Genomic DNA, 14,635 nt, shown 5'->3' with positions numbered 1-14,635 from the left:
CACTCTCTTTTAGATTTCTAACACCTCCACCTTCCATAACTATTACCCTTCCTCAGACTTCATTTTCCTCTGTCTCTAATCTCTACTTATACAATATATATCCTGCTTTTAAATTCTTGGGGCATATGAATTGCTAAACATCATCCTTAGATTAGTAAAACCATCTGATTCCTCACCTTCTTACATACTGCTCAATTAGCTTAGAGGAAATCTTCCATTTTTACTGACTGGCTACATCAGTCAACTTCATCTGGGCCATCACTTAATGAAGATAATCTTCATATTCTGATCTAAAAGACCTTCTGTTTCATTCCTCACAGAAGCATTTTTAGACTTTGCCTTTTCTCAAGCCTCTCACACTGCCCTTCTGCCTTTTACCTGAAGACCTTTAAGAAAGATATGAACAAATTACTCATACACACACACACACTCACACTCACACTCACACTCACAAAAAGAATTGAAAACTATTAATACCTATGTGAAAGAATGGTTCAAACACTCACAATTTTAAAATTTCAAATTAAAACCAACTCTGAGGTTTTTCCCCACCTCGAAAACTAGCAAAAATGACAAAACACAGTAGTAGTTTTAGGGGTTGAGGAAAGACAGGCATTGTTGTTGGAACTGTGAAATAGAGAAGCCATTCTGAAAAGTAATCTGGAATTATATAAATGAAGTGACTAAATTGTCCACACCCTTTGACTCTGAGATGCTGTTACTAGGTAAATATCTCAAAATAGTTTTTGACAAAAGGAAACTTTTAATATACATACATACATATATATATATATTTAAATTGTATCCTCTTTTCTGAGATTAAAGTCATTCAACTTAATTTTCTTCTTTCCTTCATTTTATCTCAAAACCCTTTGACACATCCCTTTCTCTCCTTTCTTACCCCTGCCCAGTCTCTCATAATGAGGTAACCTTTCTCTTTGTTAAGAGAAACATCTCTATATGTGGCTTTGATCCCTTCCTTTCCCATCTTCCTTAGCAAATTTTAACTTCAATCATCATTCTTCTCTAATCTCCAAAAATAGGTTTTGTTTTGTTTTTTTACTGATGCCACTTGTTTTTATATTACCTAAATTCCCTCCTCTGGGTCTTCTCTATTTTGTCAGAGAGCCATCTTTTAGGACAAAGAATTTTTTAAAGAAAGAACATTCTTTTAAAGTAGAAAGATTTAAAATAAATAAAATTCAGTAAAACCAATTTCTGATATTACATATAATGTTCTGCACCTGCAGACCACAACCTTTACAAAGAAATGCAAAGAAGATCTTTTCTCATGTCCCTTTAGAAGAGACAAGATAATTTTGGAAATTTCAGGTTTGATTGTTCTGTATTTGTTCCTACCATTTAAATTGTTAGAGTCATTGTGCTTATTGTTGTTTTGACCTCTGAATTCTTTACTTAGATCCTTTTATTTAAGTCATTCCATGCTTCTTTGTAGTCATCATATTTGTCCTTTTTACAGTAGAATAATATTTCATTACTTTCATGTAATAGTGCTTATTTAGCCACTCCCCAGTTGATTGGCATCTATTTTGTTTCTATTTCTGCTAAAGATACATTGGTATATATAAGGTATTTTCTTAGTAATAGAAGCAAAGGTGTATGGACAATTTAGTCATTTCAATTGCATGATTCCAGATTACTTTTCAGTATGGCTTCATCATTTCACAGTATCAACAACTGTGCCTATCTTCCCTCAACTCCTTCAACTATTGTTATGTTTTGTCATTTTGGGTCAATTTTCCAGGGATGATGAAAGCTCAGAGTTGGTTTTATTTGCATTTTTAAAATTTGTGATTGATTAATAGTTAATAGTTTACAAATCTGTGTGTGTGTTTGTGTGTGTGTGTGTGTGTGTGTGCGTGCGTGCATGCAAATTATTTGTTCATATCCTTTATTGTGGAATGACTTCTGATGTTATAGTTTTTGATTAGCTGCCTCTATATCTTAAATATTAAATCCTTATTATGAAATATTAGATTTTCCACTGTAAACCATTTCCTTTCTTATTCTTTATGCATTAAGTTTTTGACCTAATTGAAAAACACAAAGCAAAATTTTAAAATTTTATGTACTAAAATAATCTATTTTATGCTTTTAAATCTGTCTCTTTTTTTGCTAAGAGTTGTACCCTAACTATAGCATTAAAACATATAAAACATGCTTCTCTTCTAATTTTTAAATGATATTTTCTTTAGTCCTCAGATTTATATCTTGAATACTATATCAATTTTAAATTTATTATAGAATATGGTATATTATATAATATGGTATAAGTTCCTGATCAGCAATTCTGATCAAACAAGAAATTTGTTCTTAAATAATTTATTTTGAAATAGAAACAAATTATTGAATGGCAGGCTGAGTTCTATATTTTATGATTTTTTTCTTGTCTAGTATCTTCCATGATCTTATAATTGATATTCTATTTTTTAACCAGTACCAAATGGTTATGGTTCTTATGATTACTACTTTGTAATACAGTTTGAAGTCTAGAGGTATTGTCCTTTCTTCATTTGTACTCCTTTTGGTTATTTCCAGTCTAAATCTTTTATTCTTTCAATTAAAATTTTGTAATTTTATTTTTCTCTATAAAGTATTCTTTTGGTAATTCAGTCATTATAGCACTAAAACTTTAGTAAATTTTGGTAGTATTTTGATTTTTATATTGGTATAATCTAGCCATGACCATCTAATATTCTTCTATTTAAATTCTTTAATTTTTTTAAGAAAGATTTTATTTATTTTGAGTCTTACAATTCCCCCCCCCATTCTTACTTTCCTCCCCCACCCCCTCACAGAAGGCATTCTGTTTGACTATGGATTGCTTTGATCTCTTCATCTGTAAATTGCTTATGCAGATCCTTTGACCATTTGTCAATTGGGGAATGGGTTTTTTTCTTAAAAATTTTGACTCAGTTCTCTGTATATTTTAGAAATGAGTCCTTTGTCAGAATCATTAGTTGTAAAGATTCTTTCCCCCTTTACTACATTTCTTTTCATCTTGGTTACATTGGTTTTATCTGTGCAAAAGCTTTTTAATTTAATGTAATCAAAATCATCTAGTTGGTCTTTGGTGATGTTCTCCAATTCTTCCTTAGTCATAAACTGCTCCCCTTTCCATAGATCTGACAGGTAAACTGGTCCTTGATCTTCTAGTTTGCTTATAATATTGTTTTTATGTCTAAATCCTGTATCCATTTGGATCTTATCTTGGTAGAGGGTGTGAGGTGTTGGTCTAATCTAAGTTTCTTCCATATTAACTTCCAATTTTCCCAGCAATTTTTATCAAAGAGAGAATTTTTATCCCAATAGCTAGATTGCTATAATCGTTTCCTGCTATTGCATCTAGTCTATTCGACTGGTCCACCACTCTGTTTCTTAGCCAATACCAGACAGTTTTTGATGACTGATGCTTTATAACATAATTTTAGATCAGGTAGGGCTAAGCCACCTTCTTTTGCACTTTTTTCATTGGATCCCTGGAAATTCTTTACTTTTTATTTCTCTATGTGAATTTACTTGCAACTTTTTCTAACTCATTAAAGTAACTTTTGGAATTTTGATTGGTAGGGCACTAAACAGGTAGTTTATTTTTGATAGAATTGTCATTTTTATTATATTAGATCAACCTAACCATGAGCAGTTGATGTTTGCCCAATTATTTAAATCTGATTTTATTTGTGTGAGAAGTGTTTTGTAATTGCTTTTTTTTGAGTCTGCCTTGGCAAATATTGTATTTTATATTGTTTGAGGTTACTTTGAATTGGATTTCTCTTTCTAGCTCTTCCTGCTGTATCTTGTTAGTCACATATAGAAAAGTTGAGGATTTATAAAGGTTTATTTTATATCATGCAACTTTGCTAAAATTACTAATTGTTTCCAGTAGTTTTTTGGATGATTTCTTGGGATTCTCTAGGTATACCATCATGTCATCAGCAAAGAGTGAGAGTTTTGTCTCTTCCTTCCCATAAATTGGGATAATGTTGTGAATATATTTAAAAATATAAACCAAGGAGATTCTGTTGGATGTTATAGGAATCATGATCAGATCTGTGTCTACAGAAAATTAGTTTAGTCGCAATATACAAGGCAGAATAGAATGGAGAAAGCCAATATAGGGAGACTAAGTAAAAAGGTTGTTGTAATACTATAGATGAGATGGCAGAGTATCTGAAATAAGGTGATAATTCTGTCAGTAAGAGAGAAGAGGTCAGATGCGAATAATATTGAGCTAGAAGCAGCAAGATTTGGCAATTATTTGCATTTTTTGGAATGAGAGGGTGAAAAATCTGAAGTAATGCTGAGATCACAAACCTGGAAGACTACAAAAATTATGTTATCTTAGATAAAAATGGGAAATTTGGAAGAAGGGAGTTTGGGGAAGGAAAGATAATGAATTTTACCTTGGACACATTGAGTTTGAGATGTCTCACAGACGTCTAGTTTGAAATGGCAAATAGAAAGTTGGTGATGTAGACCTGAATCTCAAGGGAGAAACTGGCCTGGATATATAGATATGTCATCTGCATAGAGATGAAAATTAAGCCCATGGGACTGATGAGGTCACCAAGAGAGAAAAAAAGAAGTATTAATCAATCAATAAACATTTATCTAGTGTCAGACACTATATTAAGCAGTAGGGATACAAAAAAGAGGCAAAAGACAGTCCTTTCCCTAAAGATGCTTACAGTTTGATGAGAGAGACAGCATGCAAACAAACATGTAGAAAGCAAGAATATATACAGGCTAAATAGAAAATAATTAAAAGAGGAATGGCGCTAGAATTAAGGGTTGGGGAAGGATTCTAATAAAAGATGGGATTTTAGTTGAGACATGAAGAAAGATAAGGAAGTCAATAGATGGATTAGAAGAAGAAGAGCATTCCAGACAGGGCAGGACAGAGAAAATGTTAAAAAAATTAGTATGTTTTTGTTTATGAAATAGGAGACTAGTGTCACTGTATTAAATTACATGTTAGAGAGTAAGATGTAAGAATAATAGACAGGTAGGAGGGGGTTAGGTCATGACGGACTTTGAGCCATCGGAATGAGCCAAAATGAGCATTTTTAATTTGATCCTAGAAGTAATGGAGAGCTACTGGATTTTGTTTAGTAAGGGGAGTTGACACGATAAGAGCTGCACTGGAGGAAATTAACTTTAGTAAATGAATGATGGATGGACTGGAGTAAGGAGAGACTTTAGTCAGTTAGGGTGTTACAATATTCCAAGCAATGAGGGCCTATACTAGAGTGGTAGTAATGTCAGAAGAGAGAAGGGGGCATATTCAAAATATGTTGCAAAGGTAAAAAATCCACAAGCCTTGGACAGATTAATTTACTGGGGGTCGGGGTGGAGGGAGATAAAGTGAAGAATACAGGATGACTCCTAGGTTGTGAATCTGAGATTGGGAGAATGAATGATATTGCCTTCTATAGGATTACTGGAGGTAGGAGAAGGTGGGGTTTGGGACGGGGTAAAGGGATAATTAATTCAGTTTGAACATTTTGAATTTAAGATGTCTATTAAACATTCAATTCAAGATGTCTGAAAGGCAGTTAGAAATGTGAGGTTGAGGGTCAGAAATGAGTGTGGGGCAGGATAAGTATATTTGAGAATCATCAGTATAGAGATGGTATTTAAATCCATGAGTTTTGGTGAGATCATCAAATAAAGTAGCATACAGGGAGAAGAAAAGAGGGCCCACTGAGGGACACCATCCATTAGAGGCCATGTATGCTCTGGAAGAGGAATCAGCCAAAGAGACAGAGAAGGAGTAGTCAGATAGATCGAATGAGCACAAGAATATAGAGGTTCCCTGAGAATCTAGAGAAAAGTGTTTCAAGGAGAAAACTATCAACAGTGTCAAAGGCAGCTAAGAGGTCAAGCAGAGAGAAAGGGTTGTTGAACAACTAAAATCAGTGACTTTGGAGAGAGTAGTTTCAGTGGAATGATAGATTTGGAAACCAGTTTACAAGGGATTAAGAAGGGAAAGGGAGAAAGCATCCATCATAGATGGCCTTTTCAAGGAGTTTAGCTATGAGGGACAGAAGAAATTTAGAAAGAGTAAGGGATGGAAGGATCAAATGAGAGTTTTACTTAGAAAATGGTGGAGTACCAGTAAAAAAATTTAATAGAAAAAATAGCTTTGACAAAAACCACTGTAACCAAGATCAAAAGAAATGTAGTAAACTAGGAAACAATCTTTACAACTAATGTTTCTGACAAAGGACTCATGTCTAAATTATACAGAGAACTGAGTCAAATTTTTTTTAAATTTATTTTTTATTCTCATTTTGTACAAATTTTTTTTACATTAATAAAATATACTTGTTTACAAGTAAACAAAATACCCCTCCCCCCATGAATATAGATAGACTTGCTTGGGCGAAAAAGTAAAGGGGAGAGAAAAAAAATTAAAATTAAAAAAATAATAGCAATAATTGTAGGTATGGCCAGGTGGCTCAATGGATGAAGCACCAGCCCTGGAGCCACAAGCACCCGAGTCCATATCCAGCCTCGTAAACCCAACAATCACCCAGCCATGTGACATGCAAGCCACCCGATCCCCACTGCCCTGCAAAAACCAAAAAGAAGAAAGAGAAAAAAAAAGACCCCCCCAAAATAAAATAGTAATAATAGTAGGGGTGGCTGGGTGGCAGACAGAGCATTGGCCCTTGAGCCAGGAGCACCTGGGTCCAAATCTGGCCCCAGACACCCAAAGATCACCCTGCTATGTGGCCCCAGGCAGGCCACCCAGCCCCACTTGCCCTGCACCCTCCCCCAAATAATAATAACAAAAAATGTGCTTCAGTCTTTGTTCCAACACCATCAACTCTGTCGTGGGTGGATCACATTCTTTATGATAAGTCCATCACAAAAGTTACTTCCATATTTTTCCAACATTGCCATTGCTGATCTCAACTCCCTCCTTTCTTATTTCTCCACTACCATGTACTATATTTTCTCTCTCCTTTCACTCTGACTGTGCGGTATCTGAGTGGCGCAGCGGACAGATCCCTGGTCCTGGGGCCAAGAAGCCCTGAGCCCCCATACCACCTCTTAGGCCCAGAATCCACCTGGCCCTATGGTCCTGGGCAGGCCATCCAATCCCAGCCCCTTGCAAGAAGTAAAAAAGAAAATGTGTTATATATGGCCACTCTCCCCCCATGGTCCATCCTCTCCTCCTTTATTCACATCCCCACCCCTTCCCCCTGCTCCCCCCTCCTTCTTACTCCAGATGTCTATACCCCATTGAGTATATTTGCTGTTTCCTCTCCTAGACATCTCTGATGAGAGCAAAGGTTCCCTCATTCCCCCTTGCCTCCCCCTTCCATATCATGGCAATAGCTCATTGTAATAAAAAAAAAATCTTATTATGTGAAATATCTTGGACTATTCCCCCTCTCCTTTTTCTTTCTCCCATTCCATTTCCCTTTTTTTCCTATTGACTCCATTTTTACACCATATTTTATCTTCAAATTCAGCTTTCTCCTGTGCTTCAACTATAAAAGCTCCCTCTACCTGCTCTATTAACTGAGATGGTTCATATGAATATTATCAGTATCATTTTTCTGTACATGCAGTTCATCCTTATTAAGTCCCTCATATTTCCCCCCTCTCCTCCAATCTCCATGCTTCACCTGAGTTCTGTATTTGAAGACCAAACCTTCTGTTCAGCTCTGGCCATTCCAAAAGGAACCTTTGAAATTCCCCTGGTTCATTATAAGTCCATCTTTTTCCCTGGAAGAGGACATTCAGCCTTGCTGGGTAGTTCATTCTTGGCGGCATTCTAAGCTCTTTTGCCTTCTGGTATATTGTATTCCAAGCCTTACAAGCTTCCAATGTAGTTGCTGCTAAGTCCTGTGTGATCCTGACTGCAGCTCCATGATATTTGAACTGTGTCCTTCTGGCTGCTTGTAATATTTTCTCCTTGACTTGGGAGTTCTGGAACTTGGCCTGGGGGGTTGGATTTTTGGGATCTCTTTCTGGGGGGGGGGAATTGGTGGATTCTCTCCATTTCTATTTTGCACTCTGCTTCTAGAATATCAGGGCAATTTTCCTGTAGTAATTCTTTGAAATTCTTTGAAAATGTTGTCAATGCTCTTTTCCTGATCATGACTTTCAGGTATTCCAGTAATTTTCAAATTATCTTTCCTAAGTCTGTTTTCCATATCAGTTGTTTTTTCAATGAGATATTTCACATTTTCTTCTAATTTTTCATTTTTTTTTTTGGTTTTGAAGTATGATTTCTGATTTCTGGTAAATTCATCAATCTCCCTGAATTCTATTCTTTGTCTGAAGGATTTGTTCTCCTCAGAGAGTTTTCTTATCTCTTTTTCCATCTGGCCAATTTTGCTTTTTTAAAGCATTCTTCTCCTCAATAACTTTTTGAACTGTTTTATCCATTTGACCTAAGCTGGTTTTTAGCATGCTGTTTTCTTCAGCATTTTTTTGGATTTCCTTGACTAAGCTGCTGACTTCATTTTCATGTTTTTCTTGCATCTCTCTCCTTTCTTTTCCCAGTTTTTCTTCCAACTCCCTCATTTGATTTTCAAAGTCTTTTTTTGAGCTCTGTCATAGCCTGAGCCCAATTTCTGTTTTTCTTGGAGTCTTTAGATGCAGGAGCTTGTGCTTCCTCATCTTCAGACTGAGTATTTTGATCCTTCTTGGGCTTATTTGCAAAATATTTCTCAATGGTGTTCCTCTTGTTTCTTTGCTTGTTCATTTTCCCAGCCTAAGCCTGTTTTTTGGGGTGTTTCCTGAGCTTTTGGGACACTCCCACAAGGGTCTCAGTGTGTGAGGTTCTGTCCTCTCTTCTGGTCTGTGAATGACCATAAGCGCCCCCCTCTGCCACGGGGCCGAGGTGGGGGGCCCTGTTGTTCTATGGGGGGGCCTAGACTGGGATCAGGATCTGAATGTGGTCAGAGCCCCAGAGTCCTGTTCCAGGGGCAGAGGACAGAGCTCAGCAGTCTTTCTCTCTTCACTCCCCTCCCTCAGCTCAATGGGCTCATGCCCTGGGGGCTCCTGCTTACTGGCTCCACCTGCTTCTGTTTCCTGGTCTGGGGGAAAGACCAAGCTGCTAGCTGTGTGCCCCAAGGGCTGGGCTCCAAGTGCTCACTCTGGCAGAGGTCCCCCACTCTTCCCCCACTTTGTGCCCAGTGCTCCCCGGGGTGCAGCTCAGGAAACTCCCCCGCTGTTGTGAGCTGCAGCTCCCAGCGCCCTGGGGCTGCCTCCGGGAGGCTGAAGTTCTTTGGCTCTGGCGGACCACCCCTCTGGCGGGCCGCCCCTCTGACCCCGGGGAGCAGAGCCTTTCTGCTCTTTTCCAGGTTACCTTGAGTAGGAGAACTGCCTCACTGGGTCCCTTTGTGGGTTCTGTCTCTAGAAAGTTTAGTTAGAGTCCTTAGTTTATGAGTTTTTATCAGAGAGTTCCTAAGACTGGATCCTTTCATGTCGCCATCTTGGCCCCGCCCCCCCCAAATTTTTAAGAAAAAAAAGCCATTTCCCCAATTGACAAATGGTGAAAGGATATGCAAAGGCAATTTACAGATGGGGAGATCAAAGCAATCCATAGTCATTTGAAAAATTGCTCTAAATCATTACTTATTAGAGAAACGCAAATTAAAGCTTCTCTGAGGTACCACCTCACAACTCTCAGACTGGCCAATATGACCAGAAAGAAAAATGATCATCGTTGGGAGGGTTGTGGGAAATCTGGGACACTGTTTCATTGCTGGTGGAGCTGTGAACTCATCCAACCTTTCTGGGGAGCAATTTGGAACTACGCCCAAAAGGGCAACAAAAATGTCCATACCCTTTGATCCAGTGATACAATTACTGGGTCTATACCCTGAAGAGATTATGAAAAAAGGTAAAGACATCACTTGTACAAAATATTCATAGCAGCCCTGTTTGTGGTGACAAAGAATTGGAAATCAAGTAAATGTACTTCAATTGGGGAATGGCTTAGCAAACTGTGGTCTATGTATGTCATGGAACACTATTATTCTAGTAGAAACCAGGAGGGATGGGATTTCAGGGAAGCCTGGAGGGATTTGCATGAACTGATGCTGAGTGAGATAAGCAGAATGAGAAAAATATTATATACACAAACATCAACATGGGGGCAATGATCAACCTTGATGGACCTGCTCATTCCATCAGTGCAACAATCAGGGACAATTTGGGGCTGTCTGCAATGGAGAATACCAACTGTATACAGAGAAAGAACTGTGGAGTTTGAACAAAGGCCAAGGACTATTAACTTTAATTTAGTAAAAAAACTGATATCTTATTGACTGATCTTGCTGTCTCTAATACTTTATGTTTCTTCCTTAAGAATATGATTTCTCTCTCATCACATTCAATTTGGATTAATGTATACCATAGAAACAATGTAAAGATCAGCAAATTGCCTTCTGTGGGGGGTGGGGGGAGGGATGTAAGATTAGGGGAAAAATTGTAAAACTAAAAATAAGTAAAATCTTTAAGAAAATAAACAAAAATACATTATTCAAATTTATCTTTTAAGCCTCATTGTATATTCTTCTTCCAGTACTATAACATTCAGCCAAACTGTATTCTCTCTATTTCTCAAGCACAATATTTCAACTCTCTCCAGTTGCTATGTCTCTGTAGTAAAATGCACTCCCTTCTTACCTCCACACCATAGGATCTCTCTTCCTTCAAGACATAGCTCAAGCATCACCTTCTATATAAAATCTTTGCTGTCTTCTTAGTTAGGAAAGTGTTAAAGTGCTCTTATTTCCCCTGAAGAGAATTATTTCATACTTATTTGAATTTCTTTTCTTTATAATTATTATGAATATGCTTATATAAGGATTAACTTCCTCTCCCAATATATTGCAACTTCTTTGTTGGTTGGCATTGTTTCTTACATTTGTACTGTAAACACAAAACACAATATCTGGCACATCATAAATTCTTATCAATTGATTAGGTCTACAAGTGCTATGGTATTTTAAAAATTATAAACTGGGAAGGTTTGCAGATACATTTTTGAGAAGTTTCCATATGAATTCTTTCATAAAGGTTGAGTAGGAATTCCAATAGACTGGAAAACAGAGGGCATTCCCTGTATAGGGAATGGCATGAAAGTGAGAAAAGTTGGGCTTTGTAGAAACAGTTGATTACCTAGTTTGTCTGGAATATAAATTCTGGTGAGAATAGAAGAATAATACAAAGTTGTAAAGTTAGACTGAGGATATATTGTAAAGAGAGATAGAAATTTTATTGGTAGACATTAGGAGCTGTTCTTAAATTTTGAGTGTCTTGACTAGATCTGTGTAAGAAAGATTTCTGTCTCTTTCCTCCTTTCTCTCCTACTTTTGTCTTTTTCCATTTCTTCCTCTTTCCATTCTCCTTCCCCAGTCCTTTCTCTTTTTATTTTTTGAGTGCATTGTTTTAGAAATTCTGGCTTGATTATTATTCTTTCCCCTCAACATTAAGTCTTTCCATTTGACATGCATGTATATTAGTGATTTCAGACTGCCAAATGTCTTAAGGCTTAAGGCATTTTCATAACCTGAGTACTCAGGAGCATTAAAAACATGAATTAATAGCATCACCTTGAGTTCTATAAAGAAAAATGTTATGGAGAAACTATACTTTCAACCAAGTTCTTTGACCCTATGGGTCATAATACTAGCTGACTTACCTACACCTATAGAAGGAAAAACCCACCCTGAATAATACTAAGAATAGGTGAAAAACCTTCACTATTCCTTTCCTCCAGGAGCAGTTCTTTCTTTGATGCTTTGATCCTTGCTGGAACATGTAAATATTTTAGAGTGTTGAGCGAATCTCTGAGTTTTCATTCAGGGACAGAGTTATTTGAAAAATGACTGAGACAAGTTACCATTAATGTTTCAAACTTGAAGCCAGCAGTAATCTTCCCCTTGTCAGAATCATGTGTAAACAGGTGATGAAGAAAATTGCTAAGTGGACTCTTGTGTTTCTTCCCCTGGAGAATATGCAGTATATATGAATATCCTAGAAAATAGAAATGAGAGCACTGATAGATTTCAGTAAGTCTTTAGTCCAAATCCTACCTCAAATATTTTTTCTCCACCTTCACTAGCTATTATCCTATATCTCTCCCACTTTTCACATTTATATCTCTTTTCCCCTTAGTAGTTAATTAACTTCCTTGAGAATGTCATCTACAATCAATGACTCCACTTCCTTTCTTCTCTCTGTAATCTGGCTTCTGACTTCATCATTCAATTAAAAATGCACTCTCTCCAAAGTTACTGATGTTCTCTTAATTACTAAATCTAATGTCCTTTTCTGTCCTCATTCTTCTTGATATTTCTATAACTTTTGACATAGTTGATATCTTTTTCTCCTTCCTAATCTTTTCTTCCTAGGTTTTTGTGATACTGATCTCTCTTGGCTCTCCTTGTACAAAGATAAACATGCCATCTTAGTCTTCTTGACTGAATTGTCATCTAAATTGCACCTATTAACTCTGGCTGTCACTAAAGCTCTATCCTGGACCCTCTTCTATTCTGCCACTATACTATTTCATTTGATAATCTCATAAATTAGCACTGGTTGCTTCAGTGACCATTTCTATTACTATGTTTATTCTTAGATCTACTTTTCTATCTTTTATTTCTCTAACCTTTGTCTCCCATCTCCAACTACCAATTGAGCATTTTAAACTGGATGTCCTGGATGTTTACAACTCATTATTTTCTTTCCAAATCATCTTCTTTTCTTAAGGCCCCTATTACTGTTGAAAAGTACCAACATCTGCAAGTCATCCAAGTTCAAACCTAACTCATCCTCCTCACCTTCCCTTCCTTCTTCGCATCAAATCTATTACCAAGATGTGAAAAGTCTATCTTCTCCATCTCTCTCTCTCATATACACCCTCTTTTCTCTGCCACCATCTTGTTACAAGTTCTCATCACTTCATGTCTGATTGGTTTTCCAAACTCGTCTTCCCCCATTCTTCACTCAGCTGGTTAACCAAATCCTCCAAGGATAAAAGTCTGACTGAGTCATTGCCCTAGTAAATAAATAACAGTGACTCCCTATTATTTTCATAATCAAATAAAAATCCTCCTTTTTATTCTTGAGATACTTCATAAACTTGCTCCCTTTTAACTTTAAAGTCTTCTCATCCTTTTCTCACTTCCTCTGAGATTTAACTTCCTTTTGTTGTTGTTCATTCTTTTTACTCTATGTGTATTTCAGTTTACACATGTGTATTTGATGTCTTTTCTTTTAAAATGTAAATTCATATGGATTATTTCATTCTTTGTGTTTGCATCTGCAGTGCATGGTGTACAGTAGATGATTAATGAATTTTATTGATTATTTGATTCAGTAATGTTTGACTCTGTAATACCATTTGGAGTTTTCTTGGCAAAGATACTGGAGTATCTTTCCTTCTCCAGCTAATTTTAAAGTTGAAGAAACTGAGTTAAATAGGGTAAAGTGACTTGCCCAGGGTAATAGAAAGTATCTGTGGTCAAATTTGAACTCAGGTCTTGTTGACTCTAGGCCTGGCATTCTATATACTGTGCCATTATCCTGACCTATTAACCTCCTTACTATTCCTGATTTCCTTCAGATTCCACTAAAATCTTACCTTCTACAAGCAGTCTTTCCTGTTTCCTGGGACCCTTCCCTCCCCCTTCCCTTTACCTTCCAGAGACCTTTCTCTGAGATTATCTCCAACATATCTTTTATATAATTTGTTTGGTCATAGCTATCTCTGTGTTGTTTCCCCATTTAGACTGTGAACTCCTTAAGAATTATGACTGTTGGGGTGGCTAGGTAGCACAGTGGGTAGAGCACTGGCCCTGGAGTCAGGAGTACCTGAACTCAAATACGGCCTCAGACACTTAAAAATTACCTAGCTGTGTGGCCTTGGGCAAGCCACTTAACCCCATTTACCCTGCAAAAAGTTAAAAAAAAAGAATTATGACTGTTGGGTCAACTGGATGGTGCAGTGGATAGAGCACGCACCCTGAAGTCAGGAGGACCTGAGTTCAAATTCGACCTTAGACACTTAATAATTGCCTAGCTGTGTGACCTTGGATAAGTCACTTAACCCCATTGCCTTAATTAAAAAAAAAGAATTATGACTGTTTTTGCCCTTTTTTGTGTGTATTTCTGAAGTTTATCAGAGAACACATAGCAAACACTTAATATATGCTAATCAACCTGATTTTCTAGTTGTGTCATCCTAGGAAGGCCAAATTTCTCTGGGTCTCATTTTTTCTCAAAACCTCCCATCTCCCCTACATCTGTATAATGAGAGCATTGTACTTGATGGCTTTTAAGGCATTTTCCACCTCTCTGAGTATGTTCCAATGATCCTATGAACTTGGCTTGTTTTATTGCTGTGCCTTTACTTCCTTTCTTGATCTCATTTTGTTTGCTTTTGTGGTTTGGAAGTCATTTTCTCATCTTCTGGTTACCTGAGGGGAGAAAATATTGTGTTTGACTGAGGTAAGTTTCATACAGTTCATTCACTCTTCTTTCTTTTAAAAATCCCTCCCACTAGCCAACAGCTAGCTAGTTGTCTTAGAGTTATTTACTGAATCCCAATATGTTATCTCTTCATGATGCCTCAAAGAGA

At 36.9% G+C, this 14,635-nt stretch overlaps 1 protein-coding gene across 1 annotated transcript in view; it reads left to right on the top strand.

The window, feature by feature from the left end:
* Window positions 1–14,635, top strand: part of KCNH1 (potassium voltage-gated channel subfamily H member 1) — a 543,149-nt gene that overhangs the window by 136,033 nt on the left and 392,481 nt on the right. The window lies entirely within an intron of this gene.

The sequence above is a fragment of the Macrotis lagotis genome, chromosome 2 (assembly GCF_037893015.1).
Source record: "Macrotis lagotis isolate mMagLag1 chromosome 2, bilby.v1.9.chrom.fasta, whole genome shotgun sequence".
Classification (NCBI taxonomy): Eukaryota; Metazoa; Chordata; class Mammalia; order Peramelemorphia; family Peramelidae; genus Macrotis; species Macrotis lagotis.
This window is presented reverse-complemented; position numbering and strand designations above follow the sequence as displayed.